This window comes from Lissotriton vulgaris, chromosome 1_1, assembly GCF_964263255.1.
Source record: "Lissotriton vulgaris chromosome 1_1, aLisVul1.2, whole genome shotgun sequence".
Classification (NCBI taxonomy): Eukaryota; Metazoa; Chordata; class Amphibia; order Caudata; family Salamandridae; genus Lissotriton; species Lissotriton vulgaris.
This window is the reverse complement of record NC_141685.1, coordinates 857469077-857481357: the sequence shown is the minus strand read 5'-3', so window position 1 is coordinate 857481357 and position 12281 is coordinate 857469077. Positions and strand designations below refer to the sequence as shown.

At 47.0% G+C, this 12281-nt stretch overlaps 1 protein-coding gene across 1 annotated transcript in view; it reads right to left on the bottom strand.

Moving 5' to 3' along the window:
- Nucleotides 1–12281, bottom strand: part of LOC147748028 (cytochrome P450 2D15-like) — a 425856-nt gene that overhangs the window by 394714 nt on the left and 18861 nt on the right. The window lies entirely within an intron of this gene.

Below are 12281 nucleotides of genomic sequence, written 5' to 3'. Positions count from 1 at the left end.
TGATGAATGAGTGGGTGAGTCAGTAGCTGTATGGGTTAGTGAATGCATGTGTGAGGGGCTGTATGGGTGAGTGTGTGTATGGCTGTGTGGGTGAGTGAATGGATGTGCCAGTGGTATATGAGTGAGTACCTGGATATGTAAAGGGCAGTATAGGTGAGCAGTGGGGTATTTAAGTGGTTGTATGGGTGAGTATGTGCTTGTGTCAGCGACTGTATTTGAGTGAGTCCCTGTTAGTATCTATGCATATGAAGTGGGGGGTGTAATTGTATGGGTGAGTAAGTGGCTGTGTGGTTGACTGTATGGGTGAGTGAGTAGCTCTACAACTGACTAACCCAGTGTGTGGGGGATAATATGGGTGTATGAGTGAATATATTAGTGGATGTATAAATGAGTGGGAGTATGTGTGGCTGTATGGGCGAGTGGATGTCTGTAGAGATATGATTTTGTGAGTGGGGTATAAGTAGTGGTATGGGTCTGTAAATGGGTTTGTGAATTATCATGTGGGAGTGGGTGTATGAAAGGTTCTATGGGGATGTGAGTGGATGCGTTAGTGATTTTGTGGATGATGTCATCAGTGACCATGTCATGAGTGATGTAATACATGAGGTCATAGGTGGTGCATTATGGGGGCGTAAGTTATAGTTAGCTCAGCTAACTGTAACAGCTGAATTTCACTGGTTTTGTTCAAGTGAAACCTGAGCCTAGCTAAAACGTCCCAGTGACCTTTGGTTTTTTCATTGAACTACTAACGTTTTTCAATCCATTTCCTAGCTATAACGCCCCTGTAACCTTTATTTTTTTCAGCGAATGTCTATCGTTTTTTAAGCAGTAATGTCGTTTGCCGAGTGGTGGAGAAAGGGGGATGGGCCTCCAACCAGCTCTCAGGAAACCCGCTGTGTAGGACTTACAGGAGGTACAAGGAGGGCTTCTTAGCCTCCAAAGGTCCCTCAGGAGTAAAGTGGACTTCATCCCCAATCAGTAGTGTGGCAGGAGCCGCGTTTGCGGAGTGGTGGAGAAAGGGGTCATGGCCTCCGAAGACCTCTTAGCAATCTCGCTGTGTGGGACTTACTGGAGGTAAGGTTATTATTTTTTTATTTATAAAGTTTTATATAGCGCAGTGTCCCCTTGATCATCCGCTCCACCCATATCATCCGTCCCCTGGGTAGCAGGTGATGCTGCAGCAGGGGTTGCTGCGGCAGGGGTTGTGGGCGTCTGAGAACTATCCAGGAATGCCTGCTTAAGGCGATTGAACGCGTGTCAACGCCCGAGTCTCTGGGTCGCTTAGAAGGTGGGGGCTGAGCATCTGTCATGGTATTCCCTGGTGTAGGGTTTGGCACAAATAGCGCAGCTTTGGCCAATCGCTCACAAGCCTTATCAATCTTACATGTAAGACGATCCTCTAATGGCGCCAATGCCTCTGCGACTATGGAATTGTCCACTGCGTCATAAAAGGAATCGTCCCATGGTAGGGCGTTAAGGGGATCCTCATCCTACTGGTAATCCTGGTAAGTCTCCTGATAGGAATCTATGACACCAGGCAGAAAAACCCTTCAAAAGGTAAGTGGGTAATTCGGAGGTCAGATATGGGGGGCTGGGTGTCAGCCTACACTTTGGACAAGCAGAGCTTGCGTTTAAATACGGCTACAGCCCAGGACTCAACAGCCCAGGTGCAGGAAAAATATTAATGGGCAGTCTGCCTAACAGAAGTGGGCCCTTGGAATTCTAAAATTCCAACATAACAGACTCCCTAGGAGCATGTAACAAAACGGCCTATTAATGACCCCCCTGGTGTGCAATAACAAACTGCCTAATGGCAGACTACAGACCCGAGGTAAACGGGCATTGGAAGGGGCATGCACAAAGACAAAATTCCTGCTTAATGGCAGAGTACAGACCCAAGCAGGCGTGAAAATCAACACAGGAGGCGTTAGAACAGTTAAGCTTTTATCTGGCGACTAATTCAATTTTGCACAATTGTTCCTTCTGGGTAGTCTGAAAACAAACACATGTTCCAGGTACACATCATAAAATGTTTGCTGAATGTATGACTAATGAGTTTGTAACAGGCAGATTCTAATCATTCACTCCGAAAACATGTAACAAATAAAATTTAGTCTGAAAGTCCCATAAGGCATCATTAAGAGAAGCCCTGTGCAAGCGATCAAATCAATCACATTACTATAAATTAATCAGAGCGAATGTGACTAGTGTTCAATTAACATTCACTTTAAATTCTACTAGTCTTACTTGAGTCTTCACAATCATTGCAGTTAGTATTCAGATATTGCTCACAAAGAATACCACTAGTCTTCAAATAGTGGCCCGTTAGTATTCAGATACTGCTCACAAAGAATACCACTAGTCTTCAAATAGTGGTCCGTTAGTATTCATATATTGCTCACAAAGAATACCACTAGTCTTCAAATAGTGGTCTGTTAGTAATCAGATATTGCTCACAAAGAATACCACTAGTCTTCAAATAGTGGTCACAATCAATGAGACTAGCCTTCATTTTGCTCTTGAAATAGCACAAGAGCTGCAGGTAAACACTAACAGAATACTACTAAGCTTCAAATACTATTCTTCTAGAATACTGCTAGTCTTCTTTTAGCAATCAATTGAAGTGTTCATCATGTATTTGAAGGGTAGTTGAGTAGAACTAGTATTCCCTCATTAGCATATTTTGGCTCGTGGGCATACTACTTAGTCTTCATGCATACTAAATGAATACTACGTTTTAATGGTAAATGAATACCACTGTAAACACTGAAATCACACTAAATGAAGAGCTTCCATTTTGGTGAGGGAATTACGTTAAAGCGCGACCACACTCACAGATATAATTTAATACAAGAAGCCGGTGGTTGTCCTGCTGCAGTGGCGTTTCCAGTGATAGAGGTGGCTGGAGCTGGACTAATGGAAGATCGCCTCTCCTGTCACAGTGTCACCTCCAAATGAGGCTAGGACCTGAGAGGTGACCGTAAGGGACAGTCACCATTTTAGGCGCATGCTGGATTACACTGTGCATCTAAATGAGGCCCTTAAGTGAGAAATTAGGGTGAAAAGTTTCCTGAGCATCCCCATATTTTCAAAAGCTATAGGGAAAGAAACTATTCCATACACATAATATGTGATAACACATAGAAAAGGGGATTGTACCAAAGGGCAAATGCAAATTTCCCAACCATAAAATATGCAATGTGCCAGGTCTGGTGGTTCAGTGGACTAATGCATTCATTGCAGGGATCTGTGTGACCTTGTGGTCACAGGTTTGAATCCTTCCGGGTTCCCTCGGCCTTTCATCCTTCTGAGATTGATAAAATTAGTACCATTGAGTTGGGTAGCTAACATCTGTTATTTCAGTGCGCAGTTACCATTTGGGGTGAACACACACTTTACTAATGCACTTTACGTTACTCACAATCTGAGATATTACGATTAAGAGACACAGAGGTGTGCCTTTAGCTCTATGGTTTTTGTTGATGGAGGCCTTTTTTTCCCCATTTTAGGGGTCCCAAAATCATAAGTAAAATGAGTGCAGGTGAAGTGTTCATCTCTGCAGTGTGAGGAAGCCCCACACCTTCCAGAAGCAGGCGAAGTGTCACTATGACTTTAAGATTGTGAAGACCAACTTCTAGGCAGGTGTTGCCAGCTCGTGGGCTACTGCTGACATCTTGTAGAGCAACGACGTGTAGATAATGTACCCTTCGTTTATCTAACAGTAGGCGCATTCAGCCTTCAAGCTGCTCATGTTATTTCACCCGTCCATTCACATACTGATAGAAAGTTACTTCAAAAACGTTGACCACATCTGCTCTGGTCAATACGCCTCGCAAAAATATGCGTAAGAGACGATGGGTGAGCAGCCACCACTGTAAAGTCTTATGAAGGTTTCTCACGGTAATTAGGTAGCTCGGTGGGCGAGTTAAAGCTGCAAAGTTCTGCGCAAAACTTGCTGGCTACGTGTTTGAATCAATCGTAGTGTGTGTGTGTGGCCAACACGGTATTTATTCTCTGAGTCAAAAAATAATGCTATTGTGTTAGGCCATATCCCAAGACTTGAGCATAATATGAAGCAAAGCAATAACTATTTCTTTCCAGACATTCTTAAGCCCTTGTAACACAGCAGTGTTTAAAAAGTGTGAACTTGGTTTAATATTGGTTTAATGGCATGTTCTCCTAGCGCATTATTTTAACTTATGCACCAATGTTAGGTAGATAAGGGCCTATGTAAGCGCTCTATAAAGAATGTCAAGATTTTGGGGGACTGTCTGCTCAACATCCTGTGATCCTGGGCAAATCACTTAATCTCCCAGTGTCCACCAAAAAACGAGTGTGTCCTTGTGTAACATAGCTGGTGCTCATGTAAAGTGCTCCAATACCTTTGGGATGAGTTCGCGATATATATATATATATATATTGTTAGACGGGGACCCGAAGGGTCGGCCGAGTACAGGGGGGAGAGGCCTCCGGCGAGGGCTCTCTCCGGTAATCGTACAGACAAGTAACTTCCCCCCCACAGATGGACACCACACAAGGATAGGTTCTGCACACTTTTATATATATCTTTAGGCAAGGTGATGAGCGGTACAGCAGGACCAGGATACGAGGATCCCGTCAATTCTAGTCTCTTTGGGGAAAAGGGTAGCGGGACAGTCTGAGTACCGGTCCAGTACAGAAGCAGCAGAGGTGTAGCTCACAATCCTCGAGCTGGAGGATTCGTACGGAGGGGCCGCGGCAGCGCCAGCAGGCCTTGTAGATGGTTCACGACGAGGAGGGCCGCGGCAGCGCCAGCAGACCTTGAAGATGGTTCACGACGAGGAGGGCCGCGGCAGCGCCAGCAGGCCTTGAAGATGGTTCACGACGAGGAGGGCCGCGGCAGCGCCAGCAGGCCTTGAAGATGGCTCACGACGAGGAGGGCCGCGGCAGCGCCAGCAGGCTTTGAAGATGGTTCCCAACGAGGAGGGCCGCGGCAGCGCCAGCAGGCTGTGGAGATGGTTTATGACGAGGATGAGCCGCGGCAGCGCCAGCAGGCCTTGAAGATGGTTTACGATGAGGATGAGCCGCGGCAGCGCCAGCAGGCCTTCAAAGGTAGTTCACGAAGAGGAGCCGCGGCAGCGCCAGCAGGCCTCCAAGGATGAGTTTGTCTCGGTGTCTCTCGACTCCAGGATACAACTGCCTTCTTGCTCTGGAGCTGCCCCAGTTATAGGTCTGGCGCCCTTTGATGTCCGGACCCTCGCACTTGGAGGTCGGGAGGTCCGGGATGAGGGAGTCCAGACACCCAGCAGGGGGGTGGAGCCAGCGCCCAGGGAGGCCCTCCTGCCCTAAGAAAGCTGATTTGTCCTTATAAATCTTCAAGGACTCTCCGCTCTGACGGGGAGAACCTGGTCTCCGTCCCTAGAGAGAGAAAAGCTCGGACTGGAGGACGCCGGTTCTCCTTGAATGCAGCAAAACATTGGAACGCCCTCCCTAGGGAAATCCGGATGAAATCCTCCTATCTCAAATTCATAAAATCCCTTAAAACTTTTCTTTTCCCTAAAGCTGAATAATCCTTTGTTCTCTTCTTCCCTTCCTTAGGGCCTTTCTGTTTTTTTCAGTTAAGTTAGCGCTGGGACGCTCAAGGGCAGCCATGCGCTTTATAAATCTAATTTCATTTCATCGACACCTGGCGGAGGGGAGCCATCGACACTCCTTCTCCCATTGACCTGCCAAGTGGTCTCTTCACCCCCTGGGCGGATGGTGGTGCCTCGATGTCGGGGCCTGGCTGAGCCCGAGGCCGAGGTCGACCCGAGGCCATGAGGCCTGGTCGTGTAGTGTCCAAGATGGCGGCTGGGCCGGGGACAGGGGTTCTGGAAGGGGCCCGGGCCAGCTGCTACGGTGGTGTTCAGCAGCCAGGGTTCCGTCGGGGAAGGGCCCGGGGTTTCCCCGGCGGGTTGCAGGGTTGGTTCTTGTCCGGGGAACAGGGGGAGCAGGGGTCCGCGACCCGCCATGCGGGGAGGGGACGGGCCGGCCACGAGGCCTGTTCAACATTCGTCCCCCCCAGCTGAAGGCAGGGAGAGTCACCCATCCTCTTGGGTACTCTCCTCGCCGAGGCGGAAGAAGCGGGACAGGCCGTCTGCGTTGGTGTGGTCTTGGCCGGGGCGATGCTCCACAGTGAAATCCATCCCCTGCAGGGAGATGGACCAACGCAACAGCTTCGGGTTTTCTCCCCTCATCTGCATCAGCCACTGCAGGGGTCGGTGATCTGTTTGTACCCGGAAGTGGGTACCGAAGAGATAGGGTCGGAGCTTCTTGAGGGCCCACACCACGGCGAAGGCCTCGCGCTCTATGGTGCTCCAGCGCTGTTCTCGGGCCAGCAGGTGTCGGCTGATGAAGGCCACTGGCTGGTCGACTCCCTCGGTGTTGAGTTGGGAGAGGAGGGCCCCCACGCCATGATCTGAGGCATCCGTCTGTACAATGAATTCCCGGCTGTAGTCGGGGGCCTGGAGCACGGGGGCGGTGCACATGGCGGACTTCAAGTTCTCAAAGGCCGCCTGACATTCAGGAGTCCAATTGACTGTCTTGGGGTTCTTTTTGGACGTGAGTTCTGTGAGGGGCCCCATAATGCTGCCATAGTCTTTTACGAAGCGCCGGTAGTACCCGGTGAGCCCCAGGAAGGCTCGGACCTCTGTCAGAAGCAGTCAGAAGCAGTTACTTATCAGGAGGAGTTGTGAACAGCTGGAGTCTAAAGTAATGCCTTTTGGAAGAGACTGAAGTTATATCATGGATTAATCTGTGGGAGCAGCTGGAGTGAATTGGACATTGGAATAGAGACAATTAGACAGAGTAAAGAAGCTAGTGGAGCGAACGGTTATCAGAGCGGCAGAAACTATTAGACTGAAGTTGGAAGGTGGAGAGAGTTCGTGGGGGAGAGGAATCCAGTGCAGAGTGATCAGCGCAGATGTGTGTCCAAGAGTGCAGGAGAGGATCTAAGACGAGCTAAGGCACAGACGAGAGAGGAGCCCAGATGACAGCTAGAGCAAGACTCCATACTAATCAGGTGATATTGTTCCTTAATCTTTAAACATTAACCTCGTCCCTATTGTATGTCTAATCCTTTTTCTTTCAGCGGTGTGCAGTCTATTTACAGTCCCCGTTAGTTACATGTGGATATGGTCAGTCTATTTACAGTCCCTGTTAGTCACATGTGGATGAAGTATAGTAATAAAGCTTTACAGAGACCCCGCAGATCTGTGTATGTGTCTATTCCCATTTTCCTTTTTAGGTTATGTGTTTTAGTATAGTGTTATATTGTAATAAAGATACCCCAGTTCTTAGTGAACTAGTGTGCATGTGTTGTTCTTATGATAGAGCTAACCTTTCTTCTAACCAGATGCTGTATAGTAACTGATGGATCAAAAGGAAATAGGAGCGCTTAAATCAGGGAATAACTTTTGCATACAGTGTGTGCCTCTTGTTCTTATAGTGCAGGTAACCTTTTCTTCTAGTCAGGTGTTACAGCAGGTAAGTAGCAGCTGAATAATTAGGGAGAGAGAGGAGCCCTTGAGCTAGGAGAATAAGTTATACACTAAGTAATTCGGCCATTCCATAATATTATTGTAGTAGTGAACCTCTAGTGAAAGTGAGAGAAACTTCCCAACATAGAGAGAGAGAGAGCTGAAGGTATTCATAGGAAAGAGATCATCGTTGTGTAGCGGCGTTAATGAGAGCACCGGGGGGATACGGTGTGTAGTGAGATCGCTGCTAGGGAAGGTGGCGTTAGTGAGAGCACTGATTGTGGTCAGTGTGTATACCCACAGGATTGTGGCTTGTGAGAGCACCGGAGGGACACGGTGTGTAGTGAGATTGCTGCTAGAGAGAGAGTGGCATTAGTGAGAGCACTGATTGTGGTCAGTGTGTATACCCACAGGATTGTGGCTTGTGTTTGTATGAAATAGTGAGAGCACTGGGGGGATACAGTGCCTATCTTGAGCGAGCACTGGGTGTAACCATTGTGTAATGGTAAATAATCAGAACTGCCCCAGGGTAGATTAGTCTGGGCCCATGTGGTCGCGAGACTATGAGGTATGAGTGTGGTGTAGGGCATGGACGTCCTTAGTAATCAGTGAGTATTCCTAGTAATCCCTATAGATTTAGTGGTGTTTCTGATGATATGAGCTTGTATATTGCGAGTTCCCCATCCTCAGGTAGGTACCCAGGTGCCTGGATAGATGGGTCCTGAGGAGGGAGGTGGTTACGTTTCGGCTGGGTTGGTGGTGCTCTGGTGAGCTGATTCTATCTGGTCTGAGAATCCGGTCGTTACAGCTGCTTAACAGTTCCACACACCGCCTCAGAGCAGTAGTGGGCACAGTATAAGGGGTGCAGTTCTCTCCTCATTTACAGGCCAACAGCATGACATCAACTCTCGGGAAATATCACCGCAGTTAGGGAGCCTATGTTATTTTTTAATTTATTTATAAAGTTTTATGTAGCTCAAACATGACCCTTGCAGGTAACAGAAACTTCAGTATCAGTGCTAGTGGTGGGGGTAAACCGGGGGAAACATGATTTGTCCAGACTCTGAAAATCTAGTGCAGGATTGGGGCTGGAGTGGAGGGGGAAGCGGGCATTCTAGACTGGTGCGCATGTGTTTCTGTCGCCTACTGTTCGAATTTAGATGCACGCAGCGCCAACATTCAGATAGGCGACTTCTGGCTGCTAAAAAGCGCACTTTCAGATCCCCCCATAGAGAACTATTTATATACATTATATAAAACATAATATAAAATATAACGTCGGCTTAGTGATTTCAAACAATTGAATAATTTGAATAAATATTATTGCTAGTAAGATTGCTAGTGGAGCTCTAGATTACAAGTATTTATAATGTGTAAATCTTAGTTCAGGGATGATTGAGCCCTGGATATACAACAGGAAAGGATGCAGAGTTAAGCACATACAGTCAGAAGCCTGCCCTGAACGTGTCAGCCATGTTTTACAAACTCCAGCTTCAGTGCGACCTGGGGTCAACAGACACCCCGGGATCAGCCATGTAAGGTGATCTGTATCCAGCAGAAGGGGATGCATCCTGTAGCAGTGGCTCGGGAGGGCCGCTGCTGTCTGCCGGAATAGACGTTGAGGCACTATATGTGGCACAGCCATCACAGCACTCACCTGTGCTGTTTGAGAGAGGTTGAGTGCACCTGAGTAGTGGAGAAACAGAGGTAGGGACTCAACTTGTACCTCAGTGACATTTCTGGGTCTGCTGTTTGCCCAGCTAACCTGTTCCCAAAATCCTCAGACTGCGGTCCAACAAAAGAGCCCCCTTGAGAAGGACACCTCTGCACAGCGCACAGTCAATAAACCCCAAAAAAGGAACTCGGACCATGTTCTGGAGAAAGTTTAACTAGTTCAGCCCCGTCGAGTTACCATATACCTGTCTGTAATGCACCTGGCCTCTTCTTAGGACACACCATCACTGCTCATACCTCGTACAAGTCTAAAGAAACTTGAAAGCCACACGCTATTATATTTTCTAAACTGTGCCCTCTCCCATAAATCAGAAGGGTGCTGCAAGCTACAGAGAAGCAAGACTGAAGGCGAAGTCCCTTTAACAAGGTCAATAAACTCCGCCCTGGCTTGCTACACATCCTTTTTAGGTCTCGCCTACGCAGCGGGCATGCGCTACATAGGAAAGAGTCCTAAAGCCGCTGATTCCCTTTTTGAGGCAAAAACGTGCACGTATTCCACTGCCTGCAATGGCACCGCGAGCACGAGCGGCGATTCCCTTGCGGGAGCGAGCAGCAGCGCCATAGGGTTGCAAGGGATAAATTAGCTGGGAACTATGTGGCGGAACAACATCTGGTGCTTGCGGCGCTGATTTATTTGGGCTTCGCGCACAACACGGAGTGATAAACGGTTTATTGCGGATGGCCCCTTGGGGAGAAGGGCAGTGATGAATAGTCTGCAGTTGACGCCCTGCGGTGCAACATCTTCCCTATGTGCTCCTCTGGGAGTCTCGGGGCGCTGGAGAGGGAAGGTGGGTGCAGAGGGGCTGTGTTTTAGCTTTGAAGGAAACAGCTGCTTAGAAGCCCCGCCTTAGAATGAAAGTTGTCTTTCATTTGTAATGCCTAATTTTAATTAGGGAGATGCAGCAAGAAAATGGTGTTCTCTAAGAACGTTGCCACATTTTGCTCTGCAGCAAGGTGGAGAGCGAGATATTGACTGCATCACAAGAAAAATGACCCGGTAGAAACCTTTGCAACTGAATCTTGGTTATCAGGTCCCGTGCGCTGGTGTAAAAGGGCTTCTAGGAAAGTGAACAGGGAAACAAATAACATCTTCCACAGCACAGCATGTCACAGGGGACCTCCAAAACACCCCTCCTTCTGGGAAGGAGTTTTATTCACAAAAACTACAAGCCAGTAATAACAAGTAAAGCGATCGCGGACAATCGCTTTTGGAAACATAGAAAGTCGTGAGTGGTTCGCGAGGCCACTGCAAGCCATATGGTTTCAATTATCGCGCCCGTGTCTGGGCACGATAATTGAAACCATAAGGCAACAATGCGTGTAATAGACACCAATAGGCCATGGGCGGAGCTATGCGCCCGCCTTTGGCCTATTGCGTGCTCTCTTAAAAACAAAAACATGCAGGCAAAGGCCAATAGCAGGCCACAAAAGTAAAAACACATGCACAAGAGTGTACAATTCCAGGGTCCGTTTCGAAACCCTAGATAAAAGGCCTCTCGCTCCGCGAGCAGTGCTGCGCACTGCATCACTAGGCGCAAGCCCTAATAAATTAGGGATTCCTACTATAAAAATAAATACACAAAAAAGCAAGTCATTTCTCACAAATAAATGCTCGTATCCAGTGTACAGTTAGCCTGTACCCAAACTTCTCTGTGTCTTAGAATGTGTGGGTTACTGGCCTACAGATGACTGTTCGCTGGTAAGTAAACACTTCCCATAACCAGCGAAGGACTGGTGTTTCACAGCTGAGAGCATCCAAGAAAGGAGTCTGACAGGCTTGGTCATGTTTTTAAATATTTTAGTGGCAGTCAAGCTTTCTACAGAGCAGCGGATCGGGTAGGTAATTAGCGGGTTCCACACTAGGAACAGTGACACCACTTTTGGGTGTCCTTTTTATCCGCTGCACCAGATGAGGCCATACACTATACTATTTTAGGTGGTTTCACTTCCCTAGCAGGCAAGTCCCTAGGGCAATACCAGTGGCAGGTGGCATTGCACCTTTTCCACATTTTTGACGATAGTTTGTATTATAATATTGTATGTTCATGGTCCTGAAAAATCGCCATTGATCATTTTATGACAATTCTAGGGCGAGAAACATGTCGACCATCTGGGAGTTGAGTAGGTAATTTGTCAAATAGAAAACAAAATATGTTACCCCTCCCGTATCATTTTATTCAGGCAGGGTACCTAAAAGAATAAAGTCTTCAAGAGGATTCCCTGGCCTGTTTTACAATGCACAACACACATCTACACTAGACTAGGCCCCTCAACCCACTGCACCCTTATGGCAAGGAACAAAAGATCTCCGGCAAAGAGCCCCTTTAAGGGTGCCCGTTGGGCATTGCAGAAATACACAAGCATCCCCCTAGGAATTATTTTACAATTATTTATAGTTTCCAATCACTCACAAAAAGTGATCACATGTTAACCAGTGCATGGCATTATCATTATGTATCATTATTTATTATGGTCATTTAAGAATGTAACATGGCAACAATAATACTACTAAAATTTCAGACTAAATTCCAAGTAGTATATAACACCTTTTGCTTTTTGTATGGACAATCAAAAAACCATACCCAACAGAGCTTTTAAAACATAATGCATAGATTTTGAATTTATACAAAGATTCATATGTGAGCAAAACGATGTTAGGCGTCGGCGTTTCGGTCCACTATCGGTTTATACAATCCACAGGATCATCTTCAGGACAAAAACGTTGCACATCAAAATCAATTTACTTCCAGGCGGAAGTTGATAAACTACAAAGGACACCAATGTCCCAAGATAGTTATGCTGAAACGATGTTCTCAATTACATCGCATAATTCAGACCAATTTCCTCTATTATTAGTAAGAGTCTTCTCAAGCGTATTAATCACTTAGATTCAGCAGCACCCGGCGTCAATATCCGCCCGACTTACTCGTAAGTAACATTTAACATTTAATGTTACATTCTTAAATGACCATAATAAATAATGGTACATAATGATAATTCCATGCACTGGTTAACGTGTGATCACTTTTTGTGACTGATTGGAAAATATAA